The sequence below is a fragment of the Nyctereutes procyonoides genome, unplaced genomic scaffold (assembly GCF_905146905.1).
Source record: "Nyctereutes procyonoides isolate TBG_1078 unplaced genomic scaffold, NYPRO_anot_genome, whole genome shotgun sequence".
NCBI classification, from domain to species: Eukaryota; Metazoa; Chordata; class Mammalia; order Carnivora; family Canidae; genus Nyctereutes; species Nyctereutes procyonoides.
Window position 1 is genome coordinate 34,415,327 of NW_026575134.1, and position 27,759 is coordinate 34,443,085.

At 42.3% G+C, this 27,759-nt stretch overlaps 1 protein-coding gene across 4 annotated transcripts in view; it reads right to left on the minus strand.

Annotated features, from left to right (window-relative positions):
- Positions 1-6,325, minus strand: part of QSER1 (glutamine and serine rich 1) — a 71,086-nt gene extending 64,761 nt beyond the window's left edge. For 2 of the 4 annotated variants that reach the window (XM_055300971.1, XM_055300969.1), the window contains exons 1-2: positions 6,253-6,325; positions 4,130-4,228 (exon numbers count right to left, since the gene is read on the minus strand). The gene's annotated coding sequence lies outside the window, so the exon portion shown is untranslated. Of the gene's footprint in view, positions 1-4,129; positions 4,232-6,252 lie in introns of all 4 variants that reach the window. The other 2 variants (XM_055300970.1, XM_055300972.1) reach the window with 2 other exon arrangements.
- Between the last annotated feature and the right edge of the window lie 21,434 nt (positions 6,326-27,759).

Here is a 27,759-nt window from a genome sequence, read left to right on the forward strand (position 1 = left end):
GTCAGGCTCCCTGCATGAAGCCTGCTTCTCCCTCTGCCTATGTCTCTGCCTTGTGTGTGTCTCTAATGAATAAATAAAATCTTTAAAAACAAAACAAAAAAATGCCAAGTAGAGAGGCACCAAGTGTTTATTTACCCTGTCACCCCTCTGGATCACAAGTTCTTTGAAACACAAGATTGTGTCTTTTTCATTTTTTTGGTGCCCCATAGAAAAGTTAGCTCACTAACAGAAACTCAAAGATGCTCAGTATATTCTAACGAATAAATGTCATTTGATTTCTCAAGCTTTCACTGCAGAAATATAATACTTGAGGATAAAGGCAACAGCATCTCATATATTGTCGGCACTCAAGTATTTGTTTAATGAATGAAAAAATAATTAGACTAGGTTTTGCTAGATACATTTTAGTATTCATCGTTCCAGAGAGCACAGCAAGGAAAGGGAGAAAGCAAGCAGCAGCCTCCATCTTCACACTTCTAACCAATCATAATCACAAATAATCCCTAAACCCTTCATCTTGGTTCCCATTACAGAGTAGAGGGGGGAGATGGAGGAAATGGCAGTAAAGGCTGCGGCATCAAGAAAAGGGATTCCAATTCCCACACTAACTCAAGAGTTCAGGCCTTCATGTCAAAAATATGTATTAAGCACCAACTATATGTCAGGTGTCAGAGTAAGTACCAGGTATACAGCAGTAAGCAAAACAATGTCCCTCAAAGCACTTATCCTAAGAGGAAGGTATCTATTATATAAATAGCACATAGGTATAAAATTGAATTTCTAAGAATTATTTAAAAAGTACAGTAAAATATACCATGAAAACATCCATACCATTGCACAAAACAACATGGGACAGAGCTTGAAAGGCAGTAGGTTTCTGACATGAGATACCTTACAAGTCAGGTTAAGAGGTGGGAAAAGGGTAGGTGGAGGTAACAGCATATATCAAAGTTTTAAGGAAGGAAGGAAAGGAATTTAGAACGGCCCAAAGAATTTAAAATGGGCGAGTAAATGCAGGGCCATGTACGTCATACCATAAATTTTAAAAAACTTGACCCTAAGATGCAGAAGTAGCCACACACAGGTTTTAAGCAAAGGAGCAACATGATCAAACTAGTAAATTTATGTTTAAAAAAAAAAATCAGTCTGAATTCTATGAGATGTTTCTCTCATAGAAAAATTGAGGGAAGGAAAGAAAAGTTTCATGATTATTTAGTTTGGAGGCTACTGCAGTTATTGTAAAAAAAAAAAAAATGGTGGCTTGGATCAGAGTAGAACAGTGGAAGCAAAAGAAGTAGACAATTGCAAGATACATTTAAGAGAGAAAAACGCCAATAGGGCTTGGTGACTGAGCACACATAACCCCCAGGTCCTGACCTGAGCAACAAGATGTACAAAGGTGTGACTTACTGAGACAGGCCTCCCTAGAGAAGTAGAGGTGGAGTAGTAGGTGCAGAGAGCATGAGCTCATCACTAAATGGCTGTCATATACCCAAGTAAAGGCTCAGAGAGGTAGATAGCTAGTTATGTAATTAGGTGATGAGAACAGTTTGGACCTTAGACATATATGTAGGCACCACCAGAAATCATATTTAAAGTCACAGGCATGGATGTAATTACCCTCAAGAGGAAGCACAAGAAATTCTATCAAACCAAAGCACTGAAAAAATAACAATGTGTAGATATCAGAAGAGTAAGAATTAGCGGAGAACAGGGAAAAGCAGTGGGTCAGAAAGGTACAAGGAAACCAGCAAAGCACAATCCTATGGAAGTGAAAGAAAGCACATTTCCATCAGGACAAAAATAGTAAAGAGTGACATGAACACTGAAATAAAGATACTAATGATACTCAGTCAACCACAAAAGCTCATTCAATCCATAAGGTAGTCAGACCGCATTGTTAGACTATCTTACTATGAAGCAGTGCAGCATAATTAAACATACAGGCTCCAGATCCACAAGGTCTAGGTTTAAATCCTAGCTCCCCTACTTAACTAGCTTAAGCAGCTGTAAGTATATTATACTTAATTCCACTTTCACTTAGTATATATTTAATGTCTCTGTGCCTTAGTTTCCTCATTCACAAAAGGAAGGTAAAAATAATACCCATCTAAAAGAACTGTTAACACTAAGTGTGTGTATGTATATGTATATGCTCATCACTTAAAATAGTGGCAGTACAAATCAGTTCAGTAAATGATAGCTATTATTACAACATCGTTCCTATGGGAAAATACTTTCCGAACAAAAGAAGTTTGTTTGAAATAACCTTTCACTAATTTGGGACTGTCCCTGCTCCCCATAAATTGTGATCTTACAAGGTCTTTTTCCAAAAGCCTTGAGGGGAACTCTAGATTTAAAATTTACTCAAAATGTCCTTAATATGGTAGCTGACCAGGGGTTTTCTGGGTTGTTTTGTTTTGTTTTGTTTTAGAGAGAGAAAGCAAGGGTGGGGTGGGGTGGGGAAGGCAGAGGGAGATGGGCTCTTAAGCAGGATCGATGTCCAGCGTGGAGCCCAACTAAGAGTGCCATCTCACGACCCCAAGGATCATGATGACCTGAGGTGAAATTAAGAGTGGAATGCCTAACTGACTGAGCCACCCAGGTGCCCCAGCAGCTGACCAGTTTTAGAGAAGCTAATCATTTTGTTTCGTTTTGGTTTTTGGAGGGGTACCTATCCCCCTCATTACACATTCATGCTGTGATGAGAAAGAACTTATATATTAGGACATTTAAAAAACTAATAGCAAAAAAAAAAAAAAAAAACAGGCTGTTTCAAATAACAAAGTTACAAAAAAAGAAGTCTATTTCAAAGTGTTTTTATTTCGTCACTTTCTAGTGCATATTTGAATACAAGCATATTTATCATTAATAATGAAACAGCCTCTAGATGTTCTGTGCAATATACACATTCACAGGTAGAGAAGCGGAAGCAGATCTGCAGCTTCCTGAGGATCATCTTATTATCAAAAATATGCAAAGGTATTACTAGGATCTAAGCTCCACAGGGATCCCTGGATGGCGCAGCGGTTTGGCGCGATCCTGGAGACCCGGGATCGAATCCCACGTCGGGCTCCAGGTGCATGGAGCCTGCTTCTCCCTCTGCCTGTGTCTCTGCCTCTCTCTCTCTCACTGTGTGCCTATCATAAATAAGTAAAAATTAAAAAAAAAAAAATAAGCTCCACAAAATATTTCCAACTGCATCACGATAGGCAAAGATATGCTCATTTGGTCCCTAAAACTAACTAAGAACACAAATAAATGGAGACTTGTGAGACCAATTTTTATCCTTAAATTTCCCAGTGACTTAGCAATTACTAGTTCAGAAATATTTGGAAAACTCTCTGTATGCCCTAAGGTAAAATGCTGGGGTTTCCCTGTAGCAGTTTGTTTTTTAATTGTTAAAACAACAGAAATACCTAATATGTGATGGAGCTGTTATACAAAAAAAAAGTATTATTTCAGGGTAATAAGAAATTGTTTACCATGTTCTTTCCCCATGAACTAGTGAAAACACTCCATTTCAGGATCAAGCAAAGACACAAAGTAGGGACATGTCAGTAACAACTGAATGTCATTACCATCTGTTAGCTTCTGAATAGGTTACTGGAAACAAGGTGACAGACAAGCTAATTCTTTATGGATAAGTATCCATATCACATCATCACAACTAGTACTCATTTGCACCTTCAAGAAGAAACTGCCACAAAGGGGAACAAAAACATTCAACTGATATATGAATTATGAAAAAGCTTTTTAAAATATTATAAAAAATATGAATAAGCTTCTGAAAATGCAGAATAATACTTAAAGACAGGCCATATTTCAGATTCAGTATTTTCTATATAACTGAAATGAAAGAGGACATCGCACAATTTGAAGAATAAAATGAGGTACAATTAAGAAGTGTGTAGTCCTGTACAGATGGCCTGATCCTAACACAAGATGTTAACAAAGCAAGTTGGTGGGGGAGGGGGAAAGCCTGCATTTTCTATGCTAAAATTTGGCTGACTCCACCCCCAAATACATTTTTTTTAGGGGGGGGGGGCTTAGCATTTAAGAATCAATAACTTCCAAAAACAGAAAATAAATCTCTTTTAGATTATGTGTTCCAAATGAATCTACTTACTGTTTTCAAATGTGTTTGGGAAGTCATTCTTTGTTACTTTGATAAATAACATTTGGAAAATATGACAAGTAGATTTTAGTTTCTTGCCTCAGAAGTATTCTGCTAAAAGAAATAACAGAAATAACTAAGTAGAATTTGTTCCATTTACCTAATAAAACACTTTTCATTTATGACATAAAAAATGCTGCACAAATACCTATCATTGTTCACGGAAGAGAAAGTAGTTTTAAATTGTAAATCATCACACTCAATGCAAAAGCTACTTGAAAAACAACAGTCGAATTAGCATCAAAAAAAATTTTTTTCTTAGCACCAAAAAAAAAAAAAAAAAAGGAAAAGTGCCAAGCGTCTTTCAGAAAACTCCTTCAAATGTCTTAATTGCATATAATACAAAGTTATGACTATATCTGAAAAGTTTCAGCAATTATTTAGCTCCAGATTGGCACATCACATTATTATTCTTTTTTAAAACCCAGCTCTTTTTAAACAAAGGACCTAAAATTTTCTGAGAAAGCTTGTTTCCCTTTTCTTGAATCAAATTTTTCTCATTCTCTCTCAGTCATCCCACGGTACTATTTAAGACAAAGACCAGCTACTCTTCACACATGGTTTTCCAAATCACGAAGGTGGAACTTTGATAAAAAACAAAGGAGATAACCTAGAACACCATAATATATAAAGCAAAAAAAAAAAAAAAAAAAAGTTCACTTCTGTCGTGACAATAGTGAAGAAATCTGATGAGATCATAAAGCCACGAAGCTTCCTGTTGGTAGCTGAGGATGAAGTCATTAGCAACCCAGGATTCCCTGGTCCTTGTAATCAGAGGCTGCACCTACCAGATTCTGCATTGTTTGGCAGAGGTGGCTTTAAAACACCCCGCTCCCGAATCGTCCAAAGCAGACCACGCCTTCCAGTGATCATTCGAATGGACCATTTCACAGTGTGCCACTACTACCCATTTCCCGAGAGCTTAAATATCTAGTAAGAGTCAACATTTTAGATTCCCTTGGTCATGATGGAGCAAAGATGAACTCTTGAACCCCGCGCTACGTTCAGAAGCCCAGATGGAGAAGCCTGCATGCTTCGGTTCTTCAAAACCTTTATGGCCTTCACTGACCACCCCCCACCCCCACGCCCCGGTCCAATTTCTTCCCAACTCTCAGTCACCCCAAGACACACGAGGCAAAAAAAAAAAAAAAAAAAAAGACTCCTTACTTCCTGCTGTTGCTAAAAGGGGAGGAAACCCAAGAGTAACTTTGAACGCGTGGAAGAGAAATAGCTTAATCTTGGCCACCACTGCAAACATATGTCACCCAGCCCCACCGCACGCAGCTTGCGAGCCCCCCCCGGGTCCCCCGCCCCGGGGCTCTCCCGCAGCCCAGCCCCCCCCCGGGTCCCCCGCCCCGGGGCTCTCCCGCAGCCCAGCCCCCCCGGGTCCCCCGCCCCGGGGCTCTCCCGCAGCCCAGCCCCCCCCCCCCGGGACCCCCGCCCCGGGGCTCTCCCGCAGCCCAGCCCCCCCGGGACCCCCGCTCCAGGGCTCTCCCGCAGCCCAGCCCCCCCGGACCCCCCACTCCGGGCCCCCCGCCCCGGGGCTCTCCCGCAGCCCAGCCCTCCCGGGTCCCCCCGTGTCAGGGACGCAGCCTGGCGCCTCTTCCTCCCGCGCCTCCCCCACCCGCACACCGCCGGGGTCCCCGACACCACATTGTCCGCTCCGATACAATGGAATGTCACTGCCCGGGTCTCCTCGGGGCGCCCCGCGGCCCCCCCGCGGCCGGCCCCGGCTCTCCCAGCTCGCCGAGTTGAGGCACCAACCCGAACTTCACCATGTGAGAGCGCCCGGGACCCGCGAGGTGACGGGCACCCGCGGCTCCCGCCCAGCCTGGGTCCCGCTCACTCCCAGCCCGCCCCCCCGCCCTGAGCGCGGATCCTGCCCCGGGCGCCCCCCCCGCCCCACGGCCCCCCGAGCCGTCGGCCGCCTCTCCCGGCGCGGGCAGGGGCGGCGAGAGGAGCGCGGGGCGCCCCGCCCGGCCCGGCCCCCCGGCGGCGCTGCACCGCGGACGCAGGCCCCGACGCATCCCCGGCCTTTCCTGGCCCGCGACGACCCCGCCGCCCACCCTCCCTACCTGGCCTTGAGGCTGGGGCTGCTGCCGCTGCTGCAGCTGCTGGCGGCCGCGGCCGCGGCTCGGGGTTCGTAGGCCCAGGCGGGGGCGGGGGGGGGCGCGGCGGCGGCGGCGCCGGCGCTGGCGGGGGCGGCGGGGGGCGCGGGCGGCGGCGGCGGCGGGTCGGCGAAGCCGGAGGTCGCGTAGTTCCTGTCCATCGCGGGGGCGGCGGCGGGCGGGCGGCGGGCGGGCGGCAGCGGGGGCTCCTGCAGGGCCCCGCGTACGGGGGGCGGGAGGGGCGGGAGGGGCGGGGGAGGAAGAGGAGGAGGCGGCGGCGGCGGAGGGAGCTGCCCCCTCACATGGCCCCGGCGGGCGCGCGGCGGGGGGCGCGCGGGCCGGGGGGCCGGGGGGCCGGGGGCAGCGGGCCGCGGCGAGGCCCCAGGGGCGCGTCAGGGCAGCGGCGGCGGCGGCGTCCGCGGCCGGGACTCGCGACGGCGGCGGCGGCGGCGGCAGCGGCAGCGGCGGCGGCCGCTTCGCCCCATGTTGGTGGATTTCCCAGGATGCACCTCCCGCCCCCTCCGCCCCGCGGCCTCGCCCCGCCTCCCCTCGGCGCCCCGCGCTCGCGGCTCGCGGGCCCCGCGGCCTCCGCCGCCCCGGCCGCCTGGCTGGGGCCTGCGGCTGCGGCCGGCTCCAGAGCCCCGGGGCGCCGCGGGCTCTCCGCCGCCGGCTGCTGCGAGGGGAACCGGCCGCGCCTGCAGCTCGCCCTGCCCAGGGGAGGCCGCCTGCAGCTTGCCCTGCGCTTGGGGGGGGCCCGCCTGCAGCTCGCCCTGCGCGTGGGGGGGGCCCCCGCCTGCAGCTCTCCCTGTCGGGGTGGGGGGAGAACCCACCTGCAGCTCGTCCTGCCGATGGGGGGGGCCGCCTGCAGCTCGCCCTGCCGGGGGGGGGGAACCCGCCTGCAGCTGGTCCTGCCGAGGTGGGGGGCCGCCCCTGCAGCTCGTCCCGCGCGTGGGGGTGACCGCCTGCAGCTCGCCCCGCTCGGGGGGGGGGGCCCTGCCTGCAGCTCGCCCTGCCGGGGGGGGGGGCCTGCCTGCAGCTCGCCCTGCCGGGTGGTGGGGGTTGGGGGTCCGCCCGCAGCTCGCCCCGCGGGGGTGGGGGGTGCAGAAGCCCGGGTCGCTGCCGCCGCAGAGGCACAGGCTTGCCAGCGTTGCCCGGAGGTGGTGACTTGACCCCTCGAGTAACCCCTGAGTGTCTCCCGTACTCGGCTCCCACATCGCGATTTCTTTCCCTCTCGGAGCCGGGTCCCGAACCCGAGAGCGCGGAGCGGGCTGGTTCACAGTTCCCTTTACTCCCTGCACAAAGCTTGCTGGGCTCCAGGACCCTCTTCCTGCTGTTAGGGGAGATTTATATTCAAAGAGATTCAAATTCAAACGTATTATTTTCCGATCCTCGTTGAAAGGACCTTTCCCAGGGGCTCTTATTAGCTGTCCCCACCCCCACCTTGGGGATTTTTCTTTCTGGATTTCAGAATCTTCTCTCCAAGGTAAATACTGCCTCTTCATTGATTAATCCAACTGCCATCTGGATGACTTTAATTACATTTAAAGTCACTGTGCTCACTTTTTTTGTTTCAGACTTGAGACTTCAGCAGGACTCGACCCAAATATTTTCCTGTGTGACCTCCACGCTTTCGACGGGGGTTGATTTAATGGTTATTTTGGGTTATCTTCATTTACAAATCAGAGCTGTGTTTCTTTTTTTTTTCTTTTTTCTTTTTTTTAAGATTTATTTATTCATGAGACACACACACACAGAGGCAGAGACACAGGCAGTGGGAGAAGCAGGCTCCATGCAGGGAGCCCGATGTGGGACTCCATCCTGGATCCCCAGGATCAGGCCCCTGGACTGAAGGCGGTGCTAAGCCGCTGAGCCCCTCCCCCCCCCGGGCTGCCCCAGAGCTGTGTTTCTTCTATGATTATGAGTAGTGAAACTTGGGGCTCATGGAAATCATCGTTTGGTCCTTAAGGCATAAAGTAAAAGTTAGACCGTAAAGTTTATGCTTATTGACCATCACCCTTAAAAAAATCAATACTGGTTTAACGCCTCTCATGTGCTCAGCACAGAAATCTGCTCCTCAAGATAAGCCTAAAGGTTTAAACAAACCAGACAGGCATAGCAGAAGACCTAATAAATTTGATACACTATCACTGATCACCATTTTAAAAGCCAGTTTAAATTTCAGTAATACCTGATACTGAATTTGCTATTCCTTCTGAGGTTATTTTTGTTCTTGGGAGATTCTGTTTTCCTCCTGGCGCCAACACCCTTTTGTTCCTATTCCTTCCTTTTTGTAAGTCTTTTCGGCACCTGTGATGCTTAAGAGTCTGATCCTGGGGTGGGGAGGCAAGGAAGTGAGTAGTCGTTATTTACAAATGAATTCAAACGGGTAGACACAAGTGAATCCTGCCAATTTTATGCTAATTTCAGTATGCATTTACCCAGGATATCTTTGAAAAGAAGTTTTCCTTGGGGAAGGAATTTGCCAGATAATTTGAGATCCTGCAGAGAAGTAACATAAATCTTCCTTACCACATTTATTTTTCTTACTGGAGACCTGTAATCTAAATAAGGGGGGAAAGTTCTCACTACTAGCTGTTACACTTCTAAGTATTTTTGTGAGCACTGAAGTTTTGTCTTTACGGAAAGTGTAGGAAGTGGACTGGCAGGCTATAAATGTTTTATGGCACTTAGTTTGAGATACCCACAACTGGTACTCAGAGTGAGTTATGCAGGCAATAGCAAACAAGTGGCAATAAAACCTTTATAGTCCCTCACACTGTAATGGAGTTTATTTAGGTCACATAAATCAGGAAAGATATTAAGGGAAATTTTGGGTGAGTGTTTAAAAAATAATATTACTGGGATCCCTGGGTAGCGCAGCGGTTTAGCGCCTGCCTTTGGCTCAGGGCGCGATCCTGGAGACGCGGGATCGAATCCCACGTCGGGCTCCCGGTGCATGGAGCCTGCTTCTCCCTTTGCCTATGTCTCTGCCTCTCTCTCTCTCTCTGTGTGTGACTATCATAAATTAAATAAAATAAAAAATAATAATAAAAAAAATAATATTACTCTGTCACCATATATGATGTTCCTTTGCCCACCCTTTCTATCTCAATTCTAACATTGGGGGACAAGTTTTGAAAACTAGTGACAATCATAGGCAGTTTGGTTGCAAGATGAATCAAAATCTTACACTTAAGAAGTCTTTCCTCATCCCCACCTCCATTTTCACTTCCTTCTGAGTTTATTGTCTAGGAGTTAGTAATGCCTGAGACTATATCTACGAACAGTATCCTCTGATTTCCCGGCTTTCCTGCCATCCCATTAGAAAATCACCCAAGTATTTCAACTGGTAGGAAGCTTGGAAGTTAGACTGAGTAGTTAAACACAATACTTTGTTGAGAAAACGGAGGCCCAGCGTTTGGCAACTTGCTTTAAGTTGATGGAGGCAATCAGCTGGAGGAGGGAACAGTGAAACCCTGTCTCCACTGAGGCAGCTTTGTTTATTAGTTTGTTTGGGAAAGACAGAATTTGGACTTGCCCGACTAGAAACGTAGTCACTAAGTTCATAGATTCCGGTGTTATAAATAGACTGCCTATTAATTGGAAAGATCCAAGAAAGTCAAGTTTGTGGTTTTTACCCAGAATATCAGGAGTATTTTTGTGGGAAGTGGGTTCATGAAGGGAAAGGGCTTAGTTTTCCATTTTCCCTTTCTCTTCTGGCATTGAGGAAAACTATAAGCCCTGATTTCTGCCCTTAGGTAAGCATCAGAAATTAAAACACAGTAAGTCCCACTATTTTCTTTGCCTCAGGAGCTTGACCTTAACACTTTGCTCCCTATTGCCTGTCATACCGCCCCAGGGAGACAGCAATAGAATCTGAAGAGCCTGCTTCTTTGGAAGCCACAGCCTCACTCAGAGGTGTCACCGAAAGACAATGATGAGGCATATTCCTCCCAGTGAGCAGAACTTAAAGAAGCATATTGATCATCAATTTTGTATGTATAGGAAGTGGTCTGAGCTATGGATATGGATGGGCTCAGGCTCCTGTGAAAGGCTTAGCAGATCAGGGTTCTGGAAGGGTTCCGGAATGAAGGTTGAATGACTGGAGACCAGGAGGTCTGGGGATGAAGAAACAGTGGTGTGGCCTCATCATCAAGTCTTCCATTGAGAGTATCTTTTATCTCCTTGAATAGATTACAGAAAATTTAAACCCCATTCTGTAGATGATAGCTATTCTCATCAGAATAACCAATAAATAGGGGCACCTGCCTGGCTGATTTGGTAGAGCATATTACTCTTGATCTCGGAGTTGTGCATTTGAGCCCCACATTGGATATAAAAAATATATATATTAGAAAAAAAAAAGATCTAATGAACTGATGGGGGTGCCTGGCTGGCTCAGTCAGTGGAGCATGCCACTCTTGATCTAAGGGTTGTGAATTTGAGCCCCATGTTGGGTGTAGAGATTACTTGAAAATAAAATCTTAGGGGTGGGTGGGTGGCTGAGTTGGTTAAGCGGCTGCCTTTGGCTCAGATCATGATCTCAGGGTCCTGGCATCAAGCCCTACATTTGGCTCCTTGCTCAACAGGGAGTCTGCTTCTCTCTCTCTCTCTTTCTCCCCGCCCCCCCCGCGCCCCCTGCCCTCCCCCCTGCTCCTGCCCTCTCTCTCTCTCTCAAATAAATATTTTAAAAAACGTTTCTTTTTAAATAATAACTTTAAAAAATAACCAACAAATATAGAATATATATGTGCTAGGTTCTGTGCTTTGGGCTTTACATGGATGGCCTCATTTAATCCTCTCAAAATATCCTTAAGATGTGGGTGTGGGTTTTTATTTTTTCCATTTTACAGGAAATTGAGGTGTAATGAAGTTAAGTAAGTCTCCAAACCATGCAAGCTCACACAAATTGATGATGGTGCAAGTGAAGGCCAGCTATGTTTGGCTCTAAAACTCAATAAGCTTGGTTAAAGAGCTCCTGCCAGGTTTCTCCACTGAAGAGTTAACCATATTTTCCTTTATAATTAATGCATATTTTGTGGGTACTTTAAGACTATGTAAATTCCTGAAGCATCATTCTTTCACCACTGGTTTTAGCATCTGTATTAGTTTCCTGTGGCTGCTGCAACAAATTATCACAAACTAAGTGGCCTAAAACAACAAATTTATTGCCTCTAAATTCTGAAGTCTGAAATCGAGATGTCTACAGGGTCATGTGCTCTCTGTGAAAGCTCTAGGGGAGAATCCTTCCCTTCTTTTTACAGCTTCTGGTGGCGTTCCTTGATTTGTGGCCACAGCACTCAAATCTCTGCCTCAGCCTTTATAAGACTTCTCTTCTGTACATCTGTCTCCTTTTATGTTTTTGGGTTTTGTTTTTGTTTTTGTTTTTTTTTATTAATCTCTACATCCACTATGGGGCTCAAACTCATGACTCAGAGATCAAGAGTCTCAGGCTCTTCTGACTGAGCCAACCAGGCACCACTTCTCTTATGTCTTTTATAAAAGCATTTGTCATTGGTTTGGGGGCCCACTTGGGTAATCCAGGATGATTTCATTTCAAGATCCTTAATTTAATTACATCTGTAAAGACCCTTTTACCAAGTAAGATCACGTTCACATGTTCTGAGGGTTAGGACATGGACACATCTTATGGGGGGCCACCAGTCAACTCACTGCAGCATCCATTAATGATTTTTGTTTTAAATAACTCTTATTGGGGTGCCTGGGTGGCTCAGTCAGTTAAGTGTCTGCCTTGGGCTCAGCTAAATCCTGGGATTGAGCCATGGGTCTTGTTCCCTGCTTAGCAGGGAATCTGCTTCTCCCTCTCCCTCTGCCTCTCCCCACCACTTGTGCTCTTTCTCTTTTGCTTTCTTTCTCTCTCTCTCTCAAATCGATAAATTCTAAAAGAGAAAAAAGAAACAACTATTATTATGGCTACCAAATAGTTATTTTTCTAACTCCATCATTCATCCTCTAATCGTTAGGTACCACTCTTCTACAGGAATGACTTTTCTTTATCCATCTACCTATCCATCCACCCATCCACCCACCGATCCCTCTATTTATTTCAGTACAGACTCATGGATTCTTATTTTCTTCAATGGATTTGTGCAGTAAAGGATTAACTAAGCAGGTCCAGGTTGTCCAAATTCTGTCCATTTCAAAGAAAGATTGGGCCCTTGTCAAGTTCCAGAGCAGTAACTTCTAAGCACTTGAATATCCTGCCAGTTAAGAGTATCTTCGTTTACCTGAGGCCTTGGACCATACCAGATATGCTAATGATGTGACTTATGGTGGGGTCTTTGGACCACACAGTATCAGCTTGGCCTCTGGAAGGACTGGGAAATTAAGGTCAGCCACCAGGGCAATCAGCCATGTCTGTATAACCTATTCTCAATAAACACCCCTCACACCAAGGCTCAGATGAGCTTCCCCAGTTAGCAATACTTCAGTGATTAATGTTCACAGGACTCTACTGGTCAGAACACTGCAAGCTTGCACTGGTCTCCCTTATACTCTGCACTATGTGCCTTTTGCCATTTTAATCTGTATCCTTTCACTTTAATAGGCTCTAACCATCAGTACAACTTCTCTGATTTTTGATTTCTTGAACTCCATAAATCATTAAACATGAGGGCATTCTTGGGGAGGTCATAGTCTATTCTGATATTTATTTATTTTAAACACAGGATTTATAATCTCTTACCATACTTATTTTGCATGCAAGTGTGGTCTTGGGGGTCTTTGAACACAGGATTAGAATCCATTACCTTATTTATTTTTAGGTTCAAATAATCCCATATTTGGCCCAATACCCAAACATTTAATTACTTTAGTATATTTCCTCACATTAGGAGCAATGAGAACCTTTTAAGCTGGTAATGACATGATTAAAACCATGGAAAATACTCCCTTGCCATTCCTAACATCCTACTCTAGTCAACATCTTCAGGCTAGATGGAACATTGGCATACCAATACAAGAAGCAAAGTCCCTTCATAGATTCACATGCATTCACACACCACCATCCCCACCACCAACGAGAAGAAAAGAAAAAATATTTCATTACTTAGGATAGTCCCACTATATTCCTGTTGTCCTAGTTGTTTGCAAATACAGCTTGAGGCAAATACTTTCCAGGGGTTTTGATACTAAAAGACTGAACTTCTTCTATCAACAGTGATAGAGCATATGTTCTCTAGTCTCCAGATTCTTCAGCTACGCCGTAAGCGTTAGACACTAAAGCACACTCTGTCTGAGCAGAAAGCTATCTGCAAAGCTGCTTTATTCCCTCTCCCTTCTCTTGTTACTTCTCTGTTCCCTTTGTCCCAAAGCCCTAAATTTGGTGATGGTAAAGGAAGTTTATTGGGAGTGGTCTAGACTTCACCTAATTATCATGCATATTAATGTTAGTATATAAGATACTACTAAAATCTCATTACTTGGTATCAGATTTAATTTTGTCACATGGAATGTCTCAGTTACTTAAAATTCAGATATAGTAGGCTCAAATATCTTGTGGAAATCCAAAGCTTCTCCCAATTTTCTGCAAGTTCTGGAAACTTGAGTCTCTTGCTCAACATGCCCTCCAAGTTTCTCTTGCTTCCATTGAGTGATTGTTCTGTTCAAGGTAGAAACTGAAATACCGTCTCTTCATAGAGTTACATAAGCATGTATGTGCAAGTGCATGTGCATACATATGCACACACACATGCAAATCCACTCATAGAGAACGTTTATGAAAGTAACAAAGTAAGTGCTGGACTATTCATTATACCAGTTTTATATTTATGTGTGTGTACTCATTTTTCTGCTTCTCATGTAATATGGCTACTTGCTTACAACTTTAAAAACTCAGAGGAAGCATTGCTCATGACATGTTGTAGCAGACCCCTCTGGTGCCCTAGTCCCATCCCCTGGCTCACCTCTGAGACAGTTCTGACTTACCTCACTCTCACAGCATCCTGTCCTAAGACCCTGTCATCTGTCTTTCTATATTCTTTTTATGACAATACTGGAGCTCTCTGGAGTGTAGGGAGGTTTGTATCTCCACAACAGGAGAAAACCTCAATCAATGGAGAATGGAAGTCAATGGATGAGTCAGCGACCCGGCTTCTGGATGGGCTGCAATGGGAGGCATTTTGTGCCCTTCCCAGTGGTCCTCGTGGAAGGGAGCTCTTGTTGCTAACAACAACAACTTTGATAATAATGCACTTTGGCTTATCCTCTTGCCCAGTGTCTCTCCCTGCTCTGTCATTCCTGATGCCTCCCAATTAACTACTTGTGTTCAAATCATTGTTTCAGGTTCTGCTTTTGGGGAAACATGTTTTATCCTATTATTTGATATGACTACTTAATTTTAGTGCTTTAAATTTTTATGTATGTTTTTCATAAGTGTCTGTCCCCAACTCAAAGTAATTATTGAAATTTCTCCTGTCAGATATGGATTCGCTTAGGGGACAAAGTAGAGTGAAGGAGTGTTGCTAAAAGTGCTAAAAGCTGCATTCTAAAAATATCTTCAAGACGTCAGAACTGGGACAAACAATCTGAAGTTATCAATATAAAGTGTGGAACAATTGAACTTAAGTCTTTGAAGTTTTTATTTTTTTTTCTTTTAAGTTTTTAAAATTTAAACATTTTTTAAAAAACCAAACCAAACAAAACAAAACAAAACACTATAGGGTTTCCGAACAAAAGCTTACATGCCCTCTTGGTATGATAAAAGTGGACCTGAATCTTGCTGGCTCTCTCCTTAGCTCCCCATGCTCAACACACCTTATAAAACTCCATGACCTTTATGAAGATGATTTCAAAACTATGGTGCTGGACAAGTAGCTAGAGCCCAGGCAGAAAGCAAAAACAGGACCCAAAAATAAGAGTTGCTGATATTCAGGAAATGGGAAGGTGGCTGTTTAATTCTTGGTGCTAAAATGTTATCTATAATAGTGTTCTAATTTTGTTAAAATTCTGATAGCTATATCATAGCTGCTGTTAGATCTCAGCCACTGCCGTTTTTGCCTCTCATGTCTCCCACTGCCCTATTCTCTGCCCCAGCCCCAGGAGACCCTGCCTTGCACATTTGTTTCCCTCTTTACTAAATTTGGAAATTCAAATTGTCCTGACAAGTTTTCTTCTTCACATGGGTAAGGGAGAGCTTTCTAAGCCAGTCTTCTCCCCAGTGGTCTCTGGAATCCTTTTGTGTTTGAGTCTTGACTTGAGGGGATTCATTTCTTTGAGTAGCATGTTAGGAGATGTGAACTCAGAAATGTCCTGTGGGATAGTGTCATAGTACTAAGTGGCACGTGGCTGATAGAATATGGTTGTTCTCATTGTTAATCATTTTGTATCTTGCCATGGTTGTCTAATAAACCTCTTGTATCCTTCTTGTGAAAAAAAAAAACCATATCATATTGGAATGCCATAATTCAATTAACTCTTCATCTGTTGGACATTCATTTCCAGTTTTTTAGTTTTTACACTTCAGTGAGCAACTTTCCAAAAATACGTAATTCCTTTGATTCTTTAAGTTACATTCCTAGAAGTGGCCTTTCTTTGTCATGGAACACAAGTGCTCCTCAGTGCTCTTTCATGTCCTTGATCCATACTGTTAAATTATTTTCCAGAAAAGGTGCATCAATTTGTCTTCCACCCGCACCATGTTGAGTGTACCCACATCAGCATGAATGCATGGATTCTTTTAGACTTAACTTGTTGAGGATCCCTGGGTGGCACAGCGGTTTAGTGCCTGCCTTTGGCCCAGGGCGCGATCCTGGAGACCCGGGATCGAATTCCACATCAGGCTCCCGGTGCATGGAGCCTGCTTCTCCCTCTGCCTATGTCTCTGCCTCTTTCTCTCTCTCTGTGTGTGTGACTATCATAAATAAATAAAAAATAAAAAAAATTTAGACTTACCTTGTTGAAAACAAGGTCACAGCAGCCACACTTGTGCTATTTCCTTTATAGTATTGGGTAGTTTAGAATCACAACTAGTCCCTTTTCTCTTTACAGTTAGTGTTCGAACTAAGTCCCTTTGCCCCAAGTCCTGTCTGAGCCATCCTTGTGACCTGAGTGTCCTTATCTTCTGTGCCACCTTGATTAAAGCGACAGCTGCTTACCAATTTTTTTCAGACACTTATCTACCAAAGTCAGTAAAGTCCAGTGGTTCTTCTCCAGCTGTTCCAATTTATAATGAATGAACAAACAAAATGAAAACCTTAGGTAAAGAGGTATTCCAGTTGAGAAACTTAGCCTAATAGAAAGGAAATAAGAGGGGATGACATTATGAGAGTACCTATGACTATCCTTATAAACAAAAGCTAAAGATGTATGCTTTGGAGAGAAAGAATAGCATAGAGATTAAGAGCATAGACTGGAGTCAGGCTGCTTTGATGAAAATACTGCTTCAGCTTCTTACTGCGTGACCTTGGATAAGCTACTTAATCTTTCTGTCTCAGTTTCCTCTTTTGTAAAACTGAGTATTAATAACTGCTTCACAGAAGTGTTGATAGGATAAAATAATTTCATCTATGTTTAGAACAGTGCTTGGCACATAATTTGGGGGTTTTGTTTTCTTCAAATTTTTATTTTGACATAAAGAAGGTCAAAGAATGGTACAGAGAATAACTTTATGTTGTTCATTAACATTTCATAAATGTCAATATTTGCCACATTTTCTTCCAATCTCTCTTGCTTTTGTATACCATTTTATTTAACATTGCACTAGAGGTTTAGTCAGTGCAATGAGGTGAGGAACATATAAATAAAAAAGTAAAATTCTCTTTGGAAATGTCATGATTTTGTCATAGAGAATCCTAGGGAATTTCCTGTAAAAAGTAGAGCTGATAATTGAATTTAGCAAGATGACAGGATGCAAGGTCAGTAAGTTGACCCTCCTGAGCAGGGACCCTGATGCAGGAGTCAATCCCAGGCTCAAGACCTGAGCTGAAGGCTCAGGCACCCCAAAAAGATAACCTTTTAAGTAAATCTTGCTAAATAACTGCATGGTTCAATGAAGATGGAAAAAGAATCTTGATCCTAACTTCATATACACACAAAAATTAGACTTACATGTAAAAGCTAAAACTATAAAATGTCTAGAAGAAAACAGAAGGACATCTTTACAACCATGGGGCACATGATAACTTCTTGGCAAGACGCACAAAAAAAAAAAAACAATGAACATTTAAAAAAAAGCTGATCATTGGACTCTTCTGGTCTTTGAAAGACACGTAAGAAAATGAGGGGATCCCTAGGTAGCTCAGCAGTTAAGCACCTGCCTTTGGCCCAGGGTGTGACCCTGGAGTCCTGGGATCAAGTCCCACATCGGGCTCCCTGAAGGGAGTCCCCCTTCTCCCTCTGCCTATGTCTCTGCCTCTGTGTGTGTGTGTGTCTCTCATGAATAAATGAGTAAGATTTTTTTTTAAAAAAGTGAAAATGAAAAAGTGGGGCTCCTGAGTGGTTCAGTAGGTTAAGCATCTGCCTTCAACTCAGGTCATGGTCCCAGAGTCCTAGGGCCAAGCCCCATGTTGGGCTCCCTGCTAAATGGGGAGCCTGCTTTTCCCTCTCCCCATGCTTTCTCCAATAAGTAAATAAAATCTTGAAAGAAAGAAGAAAGAAGAAAGAAAGAAAGAAAGAAAGAAGAAAGAAAGAAAGAAAGAAAATGAAACGGCAAGGCATGACCTAGGAGGAAATGTTTGCTAAGCACATACCTGATAAAGGACTTATATCCGGAATATTACAAAGAACCCTTTAACTCAAAAGTAAGATAAACAAGCCAATTTTAAAAATGACCACAGAATCCAATTTTCAACTATTAGGAATCACACCAAAAATGGAAGAAATAAGTAGAAGAAAGTTGCCAAAAATTATACTTGAAAATTTTCTAGATTTGGATTAGAGCCTACCCTAATCCAATATGACTAGTGTCCTTCTAAGAAGAGATTAGGACCCAGACATATACCAAGGGAGAGCCATATAAATACATAGAAGAGGGCCATCTACAAGCCAAGTAGAGAGGGCTCAGAAGAAGTCAACCTTGCTGGTCTTGTTCTCAAGGCTTCTAGCTTCCAGACTTGTAAGAAAATAAATTTTCATTGTGTAGGGGGGAAAAGAAGGTTCTACTGGAAATAAAAGGTCATATGTAAAAGAATTCAATCAGAATGCTATTAGAATTCTCTTTCTTTCTTTTGTTTTGTTTTACTTTTAAGTAATCTCTGTACCCAACATGGGGCTCAAACTTACAACCCTGAGATCAAGAGTTGCATGTTCCACTAACTGAGCTAGTCAGACACCCCAAGAATGCTATTAGAATTCTTTTTTTTTTTAAGATTTTTATTTATTTATTCATAGAGACAGAGAGAGAGAGAGGCAGAGACACAGGCAGAGGGAGAAGCAGGCATCATACAGAGAGCCCGACGTGGGACTCGATCCAGGGTCTCCAAGATCACGCCCTGGGCTGCAGGCGGCGCTAAACCGCTGCGCCACCTGGGCTGCCCTGCTATTAGAATTCTTAATGGCAATTACATGCTAGAAGGTATTAGAGCAATATCTGCAATATGCTAAGGAAAATGATTTTTATTTAACCTAGAACACTGCACACAGCCTAATTATAAATAAAATATGAGAGTAAAGAAGACATTCAGAGGCATGCAAGGACTAGGGTTTGACCCACTATTTTCTACTTCCTTTTCTTTTGGGTGTGCCTTGGCTAGCTAAGGAATAGGATCAATTTCCCAAAATTGTTCTCAATATTATTATTTTTTTGTTTTTTGTTTTTTTTTAAAGATTTATTTATTTATTTATTCATGACAGACAGAGAGAGAGAGAGGTAGAGACATAGAGGGAGAAGCAAGCTCCATGCAGGGAGCCCGATGTGGGCCTTGATCCCGGGACCCCGGGATCATGACCTGAGCCCAAGGCAGACGCTCAACCACTGAGACACCCAGGTGCCCTAGCCTTTTTTTTTTTTTTCTTGACCATCCTCTTGATTCTGGACTGTTTAGCCCCTGCTCAGCCTTATCTGGGTTGGTACAAGAAGTTCTGATTGGTCTTGCCACTTCTCTTAGGATGATTTTCAATGTCTGAAGTAGAGAGCTGCTGGTTTTTCTGCTCAACATTTTTGGCCCTGATTTAGTAATAACATCAACTTATTTTGGGGAACTGTCTCTCCTCAACTTCCAGGAATAACATGCTACATTCTGGATATGAGATGGGCACACGAACCAGGCCTTCTCACAAAGTGGACCAGGTAAGGTCCTATGACCTGCACTTGGCCAATTAGAATCTTGGTTTTATTATTTAAAATTTTTTTTATTTAAATTCAATTTGGTGGGGCACCTAGGTGGCTCAGTGGTTGAGCTATCTGTCTTTGGCTCAGGTCGTGATCCCGGGGTCCCAGGGTTGAGTCCCACATTGGGCTTCTCCCTCTGCCTATGTCTCTACCTCTCTCTGTGTCATAAATAAATAAATAAATAAAATCTTTTAAAAATAATAAATAAATAAATTCAGTTTGCCAACATATAATACCCAGTGAATCTTGGTTTTATTTATTTAATTTGTTTATTTATTTATTGAATTTTTAATTTTTTTTAGATTTTATTTATTTATTCATGAGAGACACACAGAAAGAGAGAGGCAGAGACACAGGCAGAGGGAGAAGCAGGCTCCATGCAGGGAGCCCAATGTGGGACTTAATCCTGGAACTCGATCCCGGGACTCCAGGATCACTCCGGGCAGAAGGCAGGCGCTAAACCGATGAGCCACCCAGGGATCCCCTTGAATATTGGTTTTAATGTGTTGGCTTTGGGTCAGAGAAAACTCTCTCCTCTGCAGTCACTAAGCAAGTATGGTGTAAGCCTGTGGCCGTACCCCCCTCCCTCGACATGGAGAAAGTCTGTGTGCAATAGGAAAGGGTTAACACAAACAAGCCCAGTTTGGAAGAACTTGAGATATCAAGTCCCTGAGAATTTCCAGTGTGAGACTTCTCAGTTTTGTAGGCCAGTTTGAATCAAGTTTTTGTTACTTTCTTTTCCCTTTTTTTTTTTAAGTAAACTCTGCACCCAACATGGGGCTTGAACTCACGACCTCAAGGTCCAGCGTCACATGCTCTACTGACTAAGCCAGCCAGGCACCCCAAGTTTCTGTGACTTTCTACTAGAGTTCAGGTTTCTAGCTTTTAAAGATTGCATTTATTTATTTGAGAAAGAGGGAGAGAGCATGAGAGTACATGAGCGGAGGAGGAACAGAGGGAGAGGGAGAAGCAGCCTCCCCGTTGAACAGGGAGCCCAACACAGGACTCTATCCCAGGACCCTGGGATCCTGACTTCAGCCAAAGTCAGACACTTAATGGACTGAGCCACCCAGGCGCTCCCAGGCTTCCATCTTTCAGACCTGCCTCCTAACCAATTTAACAGTGACTCTTACATCATTTCTTCCAGGCCCTGAGTGAGAAAAATATACTTAGAGTCAGCAGTGAATTCTAGATAATACTGCACTAACTTTGTCAGGGTGTCTCTAATCAACCCTACCTCCTAAATCTTTATGATTTTAGTCCCCAGAGTTCTCTGTCTTCTCCAAATTGATGTTGGAAACATATTCACTGAACTGTAAGACAGGTTCTTCCTTTAGATGATGTGGCTATTCCAAGTAGTTTTTAAAAGTCTGTATCTGTGTTTCTTTTATAATCTTTTCACAGTAATCAAGATCTAGGATATATATATATATATATATATATATATATATATATATATATATATATCCCTTGAAATTTCACTTATAGACTTTCCCTAGTAAAATTACACAAAATAAATTACTAAACCAATTCATTCTTTTTTTCTTAATCTTCAATAGCATATAAATAAGTATTTTTTAAAAATCTTGTAATTGGCCCTAAGAAAACTTTTTGTCTTAAAAATCACTTCTTTCTATTAATAAACTTTACTTTTTAGAGTAGTTTTAGGTTCAGAGCAAAATTGATTAGAAAGTAGAGAGTTCCCAATACCCTTTGTCCTCCTCCCACGAATGACATCCCCCACTATCAACATCCCATACCACAGTAGTACGTTTGTTTTAATAGATGAACCTACATGGACACATCATTATCATCCAAAGTCCATAGTTTACATTACAGCTCACTCTCAGTGTTGTGCAATTTATGGATTTGGACAAACATGTAATGAAATGTATTCACCATTATAGTATCATATAGAGTAATTTCACTGACTTAAAAAAATCCTCTCTGCTACAAATAATCACCCCCCCATCCCTGACAACCACTGATCTTTTTACTATTCCCTTAGTTTTGCCTTTCCAGAATGCCGTATAATTGGAATCATACAGTATATAGACTTTTCAGATTGGCTTCTTTCACTTAGTAACATGCAGGTGAGGTTCTATCATGTCTTTTTATGGCTTGATAGCTTTTTTTTTTTTTTTTTAGCATTGAATAATATTCTATTATCTTAATGTACCATGGTTTCTTCACCTACTGAAGGACATCTTTGTTGCTTCCAAGTCTTGGCAATTATAAGTAAAGCTACTATAAACATCTATGTGCAGGCTTTTGTGTGGATATAAATTTTCAACTCTTTTGGGTAAATACCAAGGAGCATGATTGCTGGATCAAATGGTAAGAATATTTAGTTTAGTAAGAAAATGCCACACTATCATTGAAAGTGTACCTTTTTTCATTTTTATTTTTTAAAGATTTTCTTTATTTATATGACAACGCACAAGCAGGGGAAGTGGCAGGCAGAGCAAGAGGGAGAAGCAGGCTGCCTGCTGAGCAGAGAGCCCAATGTGGGGGTCAATCCCGGGACACCGGGGTCATGACCTGAGCCAGAGGCAGACGCTTAACCAACTGAGCCACCCAGGCACCCCTGAAAGTGTACTTTTTTTTTTTTTGTGGGGCAAGGGAGAGCACCATGATAGAAAACTGGTGGAAGGGACTATTTATTATTATTATTATTATTATTTTAAAGATTTATTTATTTATTGAGAGAGACACAGGCAGAGGGAGAAGCAGGCTCCATGCAGGGAGCCCGACGTGGGACTCGATCCCAGGTCTCCAGGATCACACCCCGGGCTGCAGGCGGTGCTAAACTCCTGCGCCACCGGGGCTGCCCAGAAAATGTACCATTTTGTACTTCAACCAGCAATAAATGAGAGTTCCTGCTGCTCTACATCCACGACAACATTTGGTGTTTGTTATACATTTTGACCATTTTAATAGATGTGTAGTGGTAACTGTTAATTTCATTTGCAATTCTCTAATGACATATGATGTTGACCTCCTTACTGATCATCCATACATCTTCTTCGGTGAGGTGTCTGTTCAGGTCTTTTGCGCATTTTTGAAATCTGTCAGTTTTCTTGTTGAATTTTGAGAATTCTTCGTGTAATTTGAACAGTATCTTTTTTTTAAAAGAATTTATTTGTTTATTTGAGAGAGAGAAAGGGGAGGGAGGAGCAGAGGGAGAAAGACAAGCAGACTCCGCTCTGAGCATGGAGCCTGAGGAGGGGCTTGATCCCATGACTTTGAGATCATGACTGGAGCCAAAATCAAGAGTCAGACACTTAACTGACTGAGCCACCCAGAGGCCCCTGAACAACAGTCCTTTATCAGATGTGTGAGGTTTTTTTTAAGGTTTTATTTATTTTGGGGGAGAGAAAGAGCATGGAGAGATAGAGATCAGGAGCAGAGGAGCTGGTAGAGGGAGAAGCAGGGTACCTGCTGAGCAGGGAGGCCAATGTGGGACTCAATTCAGGGACCCTGGGATCATGATCAGAGCTGAAGGCAGATCCTTAACTGACTGAGCCCCTCAGGAGCCCCCAGATGTGTCTTTTGCAAGTATTTTCTCCTAGTAAATAGCTTGTCTTCTCATTCCTCTGATTAAAGTAATTTTAAGGAGTATAAATATTAACATTTGTGTAAAACTCAATTGAATTAAAAAAATTAAGGTGGTTTAAATGTTTAGCATGAAGTAATATTTAATAATAACCATAGTTTAGGGACGCCTGGGGGCTCAGCAATTTGAGCATCTGCTTTTGGCTCAGGGTGTGATCCCGGGTCTGGGGATCCCAGTCCCACATTGGACTCCCTGCAAGGGGCCTGCTTCTCCCTGTGTCTGTGCCTCTGCCTCTCTCCTCTCTGTGTCTCTCATGAATGAATAAATAAAATCTTAAAAAAAACAACAACAAAAACACAGGATCCCTGGGTGGCTCAGCGGTTTGGCGCCTGCCTTTGGCCCAGGGCGTGATCCTGGAGTCCTGGGATCGAGTCCCGCGTCGGGCTCCTGGCATGGAGCCTGCTTCTCCCTCTGCCTGTGTCTCTGCCTCTCTCTCTCATGAATAAATAAATAAGTCTTAAAAAAAAACAGAATTTATTTATGCATGTGATACTTAGTATTACTTTTTTTTTTTTTAGATTTTATTTATTTATTCATCAGAGCACACAGAGAGAAAGAGAGAGGCAGAGACACAGGCAGAGAGAGAAGCAGGCTCCATGCCGGGAGCCTGATGTGGGACTGGATCCTGGGTCTCCAGGATCAGGCCTTGGGGGCTCTAAACCACCGAGCCACCCTGGCTGTCCCAGTATTACTTTTTTTTTTTAATTTTTATTTATTTATGATAGTCACACACACAGAGAGAGAGAGGCAGAGACACAGGCAGAGGGAGAAGCAGGCCCCATGCACCAGGAGCCCGATGTGGGATTCGATCCTGGGTCTCCAGGATCATGCCCTGGGCCAAAGGCAGGTGCCAAACCGCTGCGCCACCCAGGGATCCCCCAGTATTACTTTTTAAAAAAAATATGTTATTTTTAACTAATCTCTACACCTAAAGTGGGGCTTCAGCTCAGGACCTTGAGATCAAGAGTGGGATGCTCTACCAACTGAGCCAGCCAGATGCCCCAATACTTAGTATTACTTAATGTGTCTCTCTTAAGCTGGAAGTAGTATTATTCCTATAATTTAGTATAACATCACTCTATTTTCTTCTGATTTTAAATTATGTATAGATATAGGACGCAGAAATAAATTCGGTCTTAAAGAGTAATATGTTATAAATTTGCTTTGAACAATATATTATTATTATTTTTTAAAGATTTTATTTATTTATTCATGAGAGAGAGAGAGAGGCAGAGACACAGGCAGAGGGAGAAGCAGGCTCCCTACAGAGAGCCCGATGTGGGCCTCAATCCAGGGTCTCCAGGATCATGCCCTGGGCTGAAAGTGGCACTAAACCGCTGAGCCACCCCGGGATCCCTGAACAATATATTAAATATTAAAACTGTGTTAAAGAAAATAGCACTTTCACGAGTGCAACTAAATTGTTTAAATAGAAAGCTAGGGCAGCCCCAGTGGCGCCGCGGTTTTATCGCCGCCTGCAGCCCGGGGTGTGATCCTGGAGACCCTGCCTGGATCTAGTCCCACGTCAGGCTCCCTACAGGGAGCCTGCTTCTCCCTCTGCCTGTGTCTCTACCTCTCTCTCTCACTCTATGTCTATCATGAATAAATAAATACATCTTTTAAAAAAATAAATAGAAAGCTAGTCCCACTTAAATAGAAGATATACTCAGCAACACCATGCTGTGAACATTGTTTTGAAAACATGCAATGTACTGTTTGCATTTAATTCATATAATTATATGTCATTATGTAGGAAGAATGTTTAATTGAAACAAGCAACAGATAGTTATTTAGTATAAAGTTTATTCGTATGTATAAAAGTGCCTGTAATAGGAAATCCATTAAACCAAAATTTAATCAAGGGTGTTGGAAAAATGTGCATTCAAAAAAAAAAAAAGGTTGCTTTTTCCAGATAATGAAAATACTAGCATATTTGTATTGGATTGCCTTAAATTCTTAAACTGTTAGGTAAACATTTTTAAACAACAAAAAAAGTCAGAGGAAACACACAGTACAGAAGATTGAAGGCATCAATATATGTTATATATGTTCTTAAATCCCACATAGGCATATCTACAAAAGACTCTAGTTTTAAAAAAGTACAGAAATTCCAGACACTCTTCTAAGAGAATAAATGCTATACATAGTATTTCAAAGCAAATTAACAACTAATAAAAATGTAATTCACATTCAAATAGAACAAAACCAATTTGAATAATATGAAATTGAATTTTTGAGTAGCACTAAAAAAATTTTTTTATCAAAAAATTTTCTTCTACATAATGGAAAAGTATACACACACATAAATTATGTGAGAAGTAGAAAAAATTGGTTAGAATTTTACAGGTCAGGGAGAAACTGAAGATACAGAAGACACTGTTGCTCTAGTTTTTAATGGTTCCAAGAATTTTTACCCCACTCTATACTCACTCAGAGGGCACATTATTAATAGATGAGAAACTTTGACACAGTTTATGCTTTGATTTTTTTCGTTTTGAAAAAGAGAATATTCTGTGTAGAATTATGTAAGGTATAACCTTATAAATATGTATTTGTCTTTTTTCCTAGTTTGATTCCCTATTTATACCCATATTCTATTCCTTCCTGATTGTAATGGAGGGACTGTAACAATCTAATTAAATACAAGTTTATGTCAAAATAGATTTAATGGTTAAACACTAATCAGTTGCTTGGGGAAGAAGCACAAACAAAACAGATCAAACAAAGAAAATACACTACCAAAAGTACAATAGGAATATAAAATGATGAATGAGACTGAAATATATGTCAATAATTTTATATTAAGATATTTTCCTTTCAGTCATTATAAGCATTTACCAGGTATGAAATTAGCATACAGTGTTATATTATTTTCAAGTGTATAACGTTGATTCAACAATTATATATATTCCTCAGTGCATCTGTCATCAAAGAACGTTACCATGTATTATTAACTGTATTTCCTTTATTGTACTTTTCATCCTGTGACTTGTTTTATAACTAAAAGTTTATCCATTTGAATTTTTTTATTTATTTCACCCATACCCCCCACCCACCTCCCCTCTAATAACCATCAATTTGTTTTCTGCATTTAAGAGTCTTTTTTTTTTTAGATTCTGCTCATAAGTAAAATCTTTTTTTTTTTTTAAGATTTTACTCATTTATTTATGAGAGACACAGAAAAAGAGGCAGAGATACAGGCAGAGGGAGGAGAAGCAGGCTCCATGCAGGAGCCAGATATGGGACATGATCCCAGGAATCCAGGATGAGGTCCTGAGCCAAAGGCAAACACCCAACCGCTGAGCGACCCCTGCGTCCCTGCCTGTCAGTAAACTCTTATGGTCCTTGTCTTTCTCTGTCTCACTTATTTCACTAAGCATAATACTTTGTAGGTCCATCCATATTGTCAAAAATGGCAAGATCTCATTATTTTCTATGGATGAGTGATATTCCGTTATATATATGCCACGTCTTCTTTATCCATCTGTCAATGGACACTTACATTGCTTCTATGTCTTGGCTATTAAAAATAATGCTGCAATAAATACAGGGGTGCATGTATTTTTTTAATTAGTGTTTTCCTTCTCTTTGGGTAAATAGTAATGGAATTACTGGATCATCTGGCTTTTCTATTTTTAATTTTTTGAGGAATCTCCATACTCTTTTCCATAGTAGCTGCACTAATTTACATTCCCCATCAACAGTGGACAAGGTTCCTATTACTCCACATCCTTGCTAACACTTGTTATTTCTTATCTTTCTGATACTAGTCATTATGACAAATATAAGGTGGTATCTTATTGTGTTTTGACTTGCATTTCCCTGATGATTAGTGATACTGAGCATCTTTTCATGTGTCTGTTGGCCATCTGGATGTCCTTTGGGAAAATGTCTATTCAACTCCTCTGCCCATTTTTAAATTCGATTGTGCAGTGTTGCATTGTGTAAGCTGTTTACATATTTTGGATATTGACTCCTTATTGGTTATAGCATTTGCAAACATTTCCCTTTCAGTAGGTTGTCTTTTCATTTTGTTGATGGTTTCCTTTGCTGTGTAGCAGCTTATTTTGGTGTAATCCCATTAGGCTTCCTGCATGGAGCCTGCTTCTCCCTCTGCCTATGTCTCTGCCTCTCTCTCTGCATCTCTTATGAATGAATAAATAAAATCTTTAAAAAATATATTTTGGTGTAATCCTGTATCACATTTTACTTTATATAAAGTATTATGATTTCAACATTGGATGTTTTACAAATACCAGTGATTTCACAATATTAATGATGAATTCTAGAAAAATTCGAGTGAAAGCAACAGTTTTACACTAAATGATGGCATATAACAAATCTAGGCTATTGCTGGGAGAAAGGGGTAGTCACAGTTCTGAAGTGAGCTTTGCAATTAGATTCTTATGAGTCAGTGGTAGTAAACAAGTTCGAGGAATATTTCAAATAATTATTCAATAAGAGATACATTCTGTCTTATATTTCTTTTTTTCCTTTTAAAAAAAAGTTTATTTAGGTAATCTGTACACCCAATGTGGGCTTGAATTTATGACCCCGAGATCGAGTAGTA